Below are 10,040 nucleotides of genomic sequence, written 5' to 3' on the forward strand. Positions count from 1 at the left end.
GATGGCCTCCCTCTGTCTCCTGTTTCTGGCTTTCTCCTGGCCCATTTTCTACAGACAGAGCAAAGTGGAGAGACCGGCAGACTCGTATATCTCTTATTCCCCTGCAAGACTGTCTCCTTCCAGCAACAAAAAAGTCTCTTTTCTTCTCTCTCTCTTCCCCTCCCTTTTTATGAATATTCCTAGCTTCTTTTATTTTCCAATTACTGCCAGCTACATACAGTTGATACAACCTGCCTCCGATATTAACCTACTGCCTTGTAATGGAGACTATATTCCCTTTCCATGGATAAATCCAAGCTTATGAGTACATCCTGTACTTTTAAAACCTCTTTCCTAATAAACAGAGCACAGTTTTAAACAGCGGCAGAGAGCAGTTTTGCACTCAGGAACAGGTCTGATGCCAGGACACAGGACAGCAGTGCCCTCCACTGCCGTTCCCATTTCCCCAGCCTGACATTGAACTTCCCATTTCTTTCTTGCTGGAACTTTTCTGCGAACCAGATGTCAACAAGTATATTGGATTCTTTATACGTTAATCTGTTTAACATTTGAAAGTGTTGAAAGAGTTAGGTACATTATTCATTCAGCTATAGCTACTTTCCACTTTCCAATGACCCGAGGGGGGTTAACAGAATACCTGTTTGGAGCAGGTATCCCAGAAGCCACCTCGCTGTGTTTAGAATCCAACTGGCACACAGCCTTTGGTGGGAAGGCAGATGGGTGGTGTTCAGTAAAAATTAAAAGCCTAGGAAAAGTACAGGCCCCTGGGCCAGAACAAAGCCGCTGAATGATGGTTCTTTCTGGGAGTAGAAGTGGGAATTTTTTCTTGCCTTGCCCCTGGGGAGAAAAGTAAAGACAAAACTTCTTTGTAACAGTGACTAATTCCTCAACAGAGGGCCTCCTGCTTTTGCAGAGTAAATTTCATGAGCGGTAAATGAAGAGTCTCTCAAAGCGAGAGCTGTCAGAGGAAAACACAGAGCAAGAGTACAACCCAATCCGTAACCATTGCCCGCACTGTAAAGCAGGAGGAAATTTTCAGAAGCAAGAAGAGGAACCACGCCACCCCCAGATCTTCCTGAGACACGTTTTCTTCCTTCCTGACTCACCAGATTTCTTTAGGAAAGCCTGGTGAGAAGGGATTAGGAAGCAGGCGAGGGAGCCAGCCTTTTCTGGCAATGTGGGGCATTTTGATTTCAGATGCTGCAAATTGTCAAGAACAGACACGGTGTGCTTGTGTCCTAGGCTGGAGGCCAGCAGCAGTTCAGCTGCAGATGAAGCATGTCAGATGGTCGGTGCTGTCAGCCAGGGACCCAAGGACTTTCCTCAGGCTGCCCCTCTCCGGAAGTTTGAAGATGTCGGGACAGGTTTGCCTTCTGAAACGTGCAAATGTCACCAGCCGGGAGTGGCAGATGCCAAGAGGCGGCTGAAAACAAATCTCCATCTGGTAATGGGTTAGGCTTCCTGGGACACAGATTAGAATAGTTTGAAACAAAGTGACGGAAGCACCGGGTTGGCTTTTCACATGTTGTTATGGTCTCTGGGTCATTTCCTGCCTTTGGAATTCATTTCCTGTCCAGGTTCAACAAAACCAGATGATGACAAGAAAGAGGTTGGGATTTTTCTTTGCCTTGGGCCCAGCAGAGGGACAGCTCTGTGTCGTTGAACTTGAATCTTCATGGTGGTTGCATCCTCCAGTGCTCCTGTCTGCTCACGCTGAGCCCAGGAGGTGGGAAGGCTTAGAATGGAACAATAAATTAGGGAAGGGAGCTACCTCCAGTAGAGTCAGATGAATCCTCTTGTTCCTAGAAAACAAAAAGGGAAAGAATAGATTGAGACGGAAAAATACCATGCTTTATGAAGGGACTTCTCTACTACCAATAGCCCATTCAGGGACACAGACGCCACTGAAGGAAAGAGGATGAAACCAGCTCCACAGGGCCCCACCCTTGACCTGCTGGAGTCAGCCGGCTTGCTAGTTAGAACAGTGACATTTGCTACACAATAATGACCTGCTTTGTTTTATTTTATTAATATTTATCTCCCACAGAAAAGACTTGAGGGAGCAACAACTATCTTCTCGGTAGCACTTTTATGCTCATGTTTGGGTACTTTGAAGCTGATGTGGGTCTTTATTGCAAAATCCCTCTGCCAGCCCCGGTTTGCCCTGGACCCCCCATGCAGTTCTACAGTGTAGAAACACCTGCCTCCCACCAGAAGCCAAGGTGAACCTCTCATTCCAAGGGCTACAGGAGCCAGTCAAAGCTTAATGCGGAAGCTGCTGCCACTATTGTTTCTCTAAGTCTGAAAAGGTATGTCTCTCTAGAGAGTGTTCCACAGTCACAAGTTCCTTCTGAAATGCCAGCTGGTGTAGGCCCTGTTTTCCGGGGGAGGCTTGTGGAGTCTGTTCATGTCCAGAGCCCATCTCTCTCCAGACTGAGATCAGAGTTCACAGCTTTAGAAGAAGAAGTGATCTTTGCCCCAACCTGGTTCAAGCCCTGCTAACCTGGCAGCAGGTGGCAAGTCTATGCAGAGGAAGTGGCAGCTGGCGATCAGCTTTTATCTCAGGCTCTCCAATCCCCAGAAACAAGAACCAAAACTCCCCCTCCCCCCACAGCCTCCACAGAAGGGCTGGTAATTATTGTGCTCGAGAGTGAATTGAACTGACCTTTCCAAATCACAGTCTCATCAGGTGTCCACAGAAACGGTCTCCTGTGACATTCACAGCGATGGTTCTAACAACATTTAAGAAGTTCTAGGGGAAGTAACTAGGGACAGAGTTGGCTCTATAAATAGGCAGGGTTAGAAACACCTGTAAGGTATGATTCCTGAAGTGCCAGGACTCTGCCTGAGGGCCCCAACTTTCCCCCACTAAAGAGTACCCTGGAAGATGAAGGCATTATATTTCCATGTAACAGTGTATCCCGGGCCTGGTAAGTCTGTAAGCCACTGCATTTAAACTTCAGTGAGTCTGATTGCACAGGTGTGTCCAAGGAGCCAGAAATCTGCATTTTTATCAAGCCCACCTGCTGATGTCGGTGCAGGCTGTCTATGGCTCATACTTTGGAAAACTGTGCTGCAAAGAATTGTCGGTCATTATCACATAAGCATGGATCAACTGGTGATATGAGAGAGAGCTCTGCACCTGAATTCCAGGCCAGGTGTTGGCACTCTGACTTTGGGCAAAACAAGTGAATTCTCCAAGTCTGAAAGCCTCAGGACCAGATGGTGACTTCTAAAAATGTAGTTGGGGACTGGTTTCTAAATTATGTCCCCAAAGCCTGCAAAGTCCAAAGGGTCAGAAGGGCCAGGACTTCTCCAGCATGTCCTGCATGCTCACTAAGCTCGGCAGTGCAGAAAACCCTGGACACCAGAGAGGTCCCTCTTGCCCAGGGGCTGCAGTCCTGCAGTGTGGGGTGTGTGAGGTCTTGGGGTACAAGATCCACAGTAGAAGATTCATTTCCTTGCTTTGCTCTCAGTCATTTACAAGTATGGCAAAAGGAAAGGGAGAAGAGATTTATTTAGTGCTTTATATGTTTATCTTTGAAAATCTCAAATAACCCTCCTACCATTAGTCTCATTTTGAAGATGAGAGACTTGAGAATCAAAGAGGTTGAATGACTTGCCTCAATTCCCAAGGTCACATGGCTACTGTGTGTTTGAGCCAAAATTTGAACTCTCGACTCTCAAGGTGCAAGTTCCATGTTCTTGCCGTAAAACCGTTCATAACAGAAAGTTTTGCTGCAGCCATTCTGAAGGACTAGATATTTGGAGATCCTCAAAATAATCCCCCTCCTCCCTGACCTTTATCCACACCCCGTACCCACTCTGTTTCAGAATCGCACCACGTCCTTGATCTTTATTGCATCCCTGACCTCCCACCCCTCAACTATGCTCATTTCTTATCTCCGCAACTTCTTGACCCCCAGGGGTAAAATACGCCTTCATCTCTGCTGGGCCCCGGGGAGACATTTCTGGTCCACAATTATTCTAGTCACTGACTTCACCAGTGGTTTTCATGGGTTGAGAATCCCCGCATGCTTAAGAGGCATTTGTGTAGTAACTGAATGGGAACCCCTCCTGCTTCCCTTCTACCCTCCACCCACTCCAGCTCTCTTCTCAAATCAGGGCTTCAATGCAGGAAACATGAGTCAGCCCATACCCTCTTATTAGTCAGCCCCCTCAAACCTCAACTTTCTAGTAATAGTGATTATTCTGGGATGATGGGCACCCCCTAGTGGGAGTAATAGAGAGATATGAGAGACTGCTTTGATGCTGTTCTCAATAACCCACCCACCCCCAGCTTCCTGGCCCTCTGCAGTGGCCTTGGCCCTCTAGCCCAACTCACTGTTCTTGGAATGACTCATACTTCCCACGACGATGGGACCTTTTGCTCCATAAAGCCCTCCCTGACTTTACAGACATAATGAACTAAAATTAAGCAGAAGGCAATTCATGCCGAACAGTAGGAAAAACTCCCAATGGCATGAGCTCTTGAAACCCTGAAATTCCTTATAAGGCAAACTGAGTAAGACCTGACTGCATTCAGCAAAACAATAGAGAATATCTGGGAAAGATATTTTTGGAAGTGAGGAGGATGAGGGAAAGGCTACTTTCCTGATTTCAAGATATGCGTTAATGCCCACATCTGACACCCTCAGCTTATTTCAAGACTTATGCTAATGCACAGCGCTATGTCCTATCCCTTCTAAGGGCAAGGGAACATTCAAAATTTAACCATTGTGGAATAATCAGATGAAGCCCTGTCCCAGCAGAGGGGCGGCCCACCTGTGGTTATGGGACATTCTGAACACTTGTCACCATCCCTCACTCTTTAAAGACTGTCACCATAACCCCCCATGGCAGGGGATGAGCCCTATTACATTGTAATCAATAAAGCATTTTCTAAGTACTTACAGGGCTCAGGGAAACCTGATCTTATACAATTTCTGGCCACCTCTAGTTTAGTCCTCCATCCAAAGAAGGGCTTTAATAAAAGATAAAGAGAGCTAACATATTTGAGCGCATGCACTAAGAATTCTTCTTGGCATATTCACAGTCCAGATTTTAGTTCAATAGCTGATCATCTGCCCACTGGGAAGGGGTCAGCCCATTGCCCGCAGCCCAGTGCCTGTCCCTAGGGGATACTACAGTTACATAGCATGCCACCTCCGTGTGACTTTGGTTGCTATGGTCTTACCCATTCCTGGATTGGAGTCATCGACTCATTAGTGCCCATTCAAGTTGGCCTCCTCTGATAAGGTCCCTGCGACCCTGCTCATAATGCTGGCAATTCCACCGTGGGATCTTCTCCGCTATAGCTCCTGCCTCCTCTTGAGCCTAGTCGCTTAGACAGTTTAATCTCCCAACTGCTTAGAATGTTAATCCCTTTCATCTTCTCTTTTAGAGCCATTTGATGATGTTTATCTCTCTGACAACCAGAATTTAGGAAGAATCTCTCCCCTCAGGCACTTCCATTTTTGTGTCCTTGTTGGCAGCCTTCCCAATGCACCAGAGGCCTCGCAGAAGGAAACCCTCTGTGGAGGGTAGGAGGGAAAATTGGACATAAGTTCACTGGACATCTGGGAGAAAGAAGAAAGGTCAAGGATGCTCCAGCTTGGTCAGCCTCTCTGACCGAGGCCTGACAGCAGAAGCTGGGACTTCTTCCTGCATAACTTGGGCTTGAATTAAAGGCATTTTTTAGCCTGGAGACCTCTGGCCTTCACTCTGAATGGAACACTCAAAGGGAGGAGTAAGGTCCCCAGCTGGCAGGAAAGACACACTGGCCCCGGCCCCAGTGCCCTGGCCAACTTAGGAAGAAGACAAAAAGCTGTGGTGAGTTAGCTGAACCACCTGGAGTGCTTCTGTCAGTGCAAACTGTCCTCATTCGTGTCAGCTGGCCTTGACTTTGTGAGAGAGGTCAGTGATGTGTTTATGTGCTCAGAGGAGAGAACACTCTGGAGAGAGAATGAGAATTAAAAGTAATAAACCCAACTAGTGGCTGCTTTGGGTGGCTAGAAAAGAAGGAATCCTCAGATAAGAGGCTGCGGCTCTGAGAGTTAAAGATAAGGGAACTTCCACTACTTCTGTTTCTATTTTAGAAGAAATAAAAACCAAATCATAAATCTCAAGATGATGACCCATTCATCTGGGAAGAGGATTAAACAAGCTGTTACTTTCGGAACAGATATCAGAACTGTAAAAGTAGAGGCTGTTAACCTGTTAGTGGAAACGTTTCTTTCCTGAAAGTCACCGTTGATGAGATTAGACACCAAAGATGAATTAACAAGAAATCACTTTTCACGCAGGTTAAGCAGCATTAATTTGGGCTGTCTGTGGGGAGCTAGATTCCTAGCACTGGATGCTTTCCAGGAAAAACCAAAAGGTGAGCAACCAGAGAAGTTATGGGAAATTCAGGACTGTGATTTGTCGATAAAGGTCAACAGAAGAGTGGTTCAGCTGACCCAGAGCTGCAACAAACAGAAATCAATGGTTTTGCAGCTTAGGCGGTACCCAGAAAAGATGGGGTTCCTGGTTCAGGCCTTTGGAGAACCAGCACTGAGGCCCCAAAGTCATGCTTGTGGACAGCGGGACAGGTCTAAGCTACCTACCAGTGCCTGCCCCAAGTTAAATATGCATTACCTGCTGCTGTCCCCAAGGGAAGAAAGTTATGTGCTAGTTGGAGACCTCCCAGCAAAGTGAGGTCTGTAGCTCTTGGATGATGTCCAAGGAAACCAGGTGAGGGCTTGAACTCTGGCCAGAGAAGCAGGGTGTGTGCACTTAGGAAGCTGAGTGGGAGTCATTACACTACACTCAGGCAGGGGAGATGGGGTGTGGTGTGTCCATGAAGGGTGGGTGTGAGCATTCCAGAGCCTACATACTGGTTATGGAAGACGCTTCAGTAAATATATAGCACAGGTGACTCTGGTTGTCCTACAACCTTTTCTCCTGCTGACTTCCTGATTCTTTTAAAGCTACAACATAAAGTACTGAATAAAGTCAAAGTTAAGGCGCAGGTTGGACAAGATGACAAAATCTTCAGCATAGAGCCAAGGAGACAAGACAACCAAACCCTTGGACTTGAAGCAGACAGCTGTGCTTCTGACTCACAGTAACTAAAGTTAAAGTAAGCACTATGGATCTTCATTAATTTAATTTTTCTTTTCTTACTTCACCGAAGGCTTTAAGCCACTCTACAGTGTCCTTTTGAACCTTTACTTTCCTTTTTGCCCTTTCTCCCACGTGGTCCCAGTGGTCTGCTGGAGCTAGTTCAGACCACCTCTCAACTCTGTTCGATAATGGCACGTAGCCGCTTGCTGCCAGCCAGCGGGAGTACTTATATTATAGAAAGAACAAATGCTACAAATCAGAGGTTTATTTATTTTTTCTGGATAGTCAGTTGTTAAACAATTATCAGGACACCATGCCTGTAACTGAGAGTTTTTACATGGAAGAAGAAGCAGTGAACTGAAGGAGAACAATGTAAGAAATTTGGGGGTCAAATGACAAAGCCCAGAGGGAAATGGTGGGTTCCCGAGACTGGCTCTGCCCACCTCATGGACACACATAGCCCACCCCTGACACAAACTTTGGATTCCCTATTTAATGGTTGCTCAACAAGAACCTGCTCTTGTGTCTACAATGACACTTAGACATTGTTTTCTGTTGATTTGGGGGGCTGTTTCATCTTCTTATTTGGACATTTTCTGACGTTTATGGTGCAGGGTATAATAAGCTAGGTACACGAGTCAGTCCTTCCGGCATGGCCATTGAGGAGCAGCACCCCTCATAGCCTTGGCCTCAACAAAAGCCGCAAGGTGACCAAGAATGTAAGCAAGCCCAGGTACAGTGGCTGCTGTGCCAAGCACACCAAGTTCATGTGGGATGTGATCTTCAAGGTATGTGGCTTTGCCCCTATGAGTGGTGCACCGTGGAGCTGCTCAAGGTCTCTAAAGACAAGAGGTCCCTGAAGTTCATCAAGAAAAGGGTGGGGAGACACATCCATGCCAAGAGGAAGAGAGAGGAGCTGAGCAGTGTCCTTGCATGAGGAAGGCAGCAGCCAAAAAGGACTGAGCTCCATCCCCTCTATGTTTAATAAACCTGTTCAGAAAAGGAGAAAAAAAAAAACTAGGCACAGGGTGTTTCTTCTATTATGGATTTACAGTGTTTTCATATAAATTCAATTCCTCTTTTGCTGGACCAACCACCCAAACAACAGTGTGTGCTCCCTACCCCCCTATATGTGCTTCTCTTTTGCCTTTGCATTCAACATCTTTTTTAAGTATATTTGATTGATTATGCTATTACAGTTTTCCCAATTTGCCCCCTTTGCCCCTCTTTGTCTGGTTTCCCCCTTCCTTCCAGCAATCCCACCCCTTAGTTCACATCCATGTGTTATGCATGTAAGTTATTTGGCTTTTCCATTGTCTATTCTGTTCTTAACTTCCCCCATCTATTCTGTACCTACCAATTATGCTTCTAAATTCCTGTACCTTTCCCCCCATTCTTCCCCTTCCCCCTCCCAGCTGATAACCCTCCAAGTGATCTCCATATCTATGATTCTCTTCCTGTTCTAGTTGTTCCCATAGTTTGTTTTTGTTTCTGCTTTTTGGATTTGGTTGTTGATAGTTGTGAATTTGTTGTCATTTTAATGTTCATAGTTTTAATCTTTTTCCTAAATAAGTCCCTTTAACATTTCATATAATAGTGGTTTGATGATGATGAACTCCCTTAGCCTTTACCTTGTGTGGAAGGCACTTTATCGGCCCTTCCATTCTAAATGATAGCTTTTCTGGATAGAGTAGTCTTAGATGTAGGTCCCTGCTTTTCATCACTTTGAATAATTCTTGCCAGTCCATTCTGGCCTGCAAAGTTTCTTTTGAGAAATCAGTTGATAGCTTTATGGAGACTCCTTTGTAGTAACTCTCTGCCTTTCTCTTGCTGCTTTCAAGATTCTCTCTTCACTTTAATCTTTGACATTTTAATTATGTGTCTTAGTGTAAACCTCTTTGGGTCCAACTTGTTTGGGATCTTCTGTGCTTATTGGACTTATATGTCTATTTCCTTTGCCAAATTGGGTAAGTTTTCTTTCATTATTTTTTCAAATAAGTTTTCAATTCCTTGCTCTTCCTCTTCTCCTTCTGGCATCCCTATGATTCAGATGTTGGCCTTTTTGGAGATGTCCCAGAATCTTCTACACTCTCCTCATTTTTTTTTAATTTTTGTTTCTTCATTTTGTTCTGGTTGAATGTTTACTTCTTCCTTATGTTCCAAATCATTGATTTGAATCCCAGCTTCCTTTCCTTCACTGTTGGTTTCCTGTGGATTTTTCTTTATTTCCCTTAGTAGAGCCTTCATTTCTTCCCTTATGTTTTTGTTGTATTCAGTAAGATCTTTGAACATTCTGACTACCAGTGTTTTGAACTCTGCCTCTGATAGGTTGACTGTCTCCGCATTGCTTACTTCTTTTCCCAGGGGTCTGTTCTGTTCCTTCACTGGGACCATATTTCTTTGTTCCCTGAATTTGGCAGCCTCCCTGTGTCTGTGTACTAGGTAGAGCTGTTTTAGTGCACCTATTAAGTCATATGGGGCAGAGCCTTGGGTATCCACCAGGGTGGGGCAACTGTGGCTTCATGGGGGGGAGGGGTCGAAGAGGGGACAATGCCTCTGCTAGCTGACTTCTGGGGGCTTGCCTGGCCCTTGCCCCATTTCCAGTCACTTCACCTACTTCCCATGTGTAACTGGAGCCCCTTTAGCTGCTGTTGTGGTTGTGGTTCCCAGGGTGAGTGGGTTTGTGTAGGTTCCGGGCTCTCTGTCAGTGTCTTCTGCTGCCCCAACCCCCAATGGGTCTATAGCCAGAAATTATGGGGCTTTCTTTTTCTGATGCTGGAGCCCTGACCTGCACTGTCTGGCCTGGGGCTGGGATTGCTCGCTCACAAGGTGTCCTCCTGATTTTTATCCACCACAAGTGTATGTGGGGCTGCCCATTCTACCAAAGCCACCATCCTACCATCACTGCTGCCACCTGGCCACCTCTCCACCCC

Source organism: Phyllostomus hastatus, unplaced genomic scaffold (genome assembly GCF_019186645.2).
Source record: "Phyllostomus hastatus isolate PE091 unplaced genomic scaffold, TTU_PhHast_1.1 phas_scaffold_78, whole genome shotgun sequence".
Lineage (NCBI taxonomy): Eukaryota > Metazoa > Chordata > Mammalia > Chiroptera > Phyllostomidae > Phyllostomus > Phyllostomus hastatus.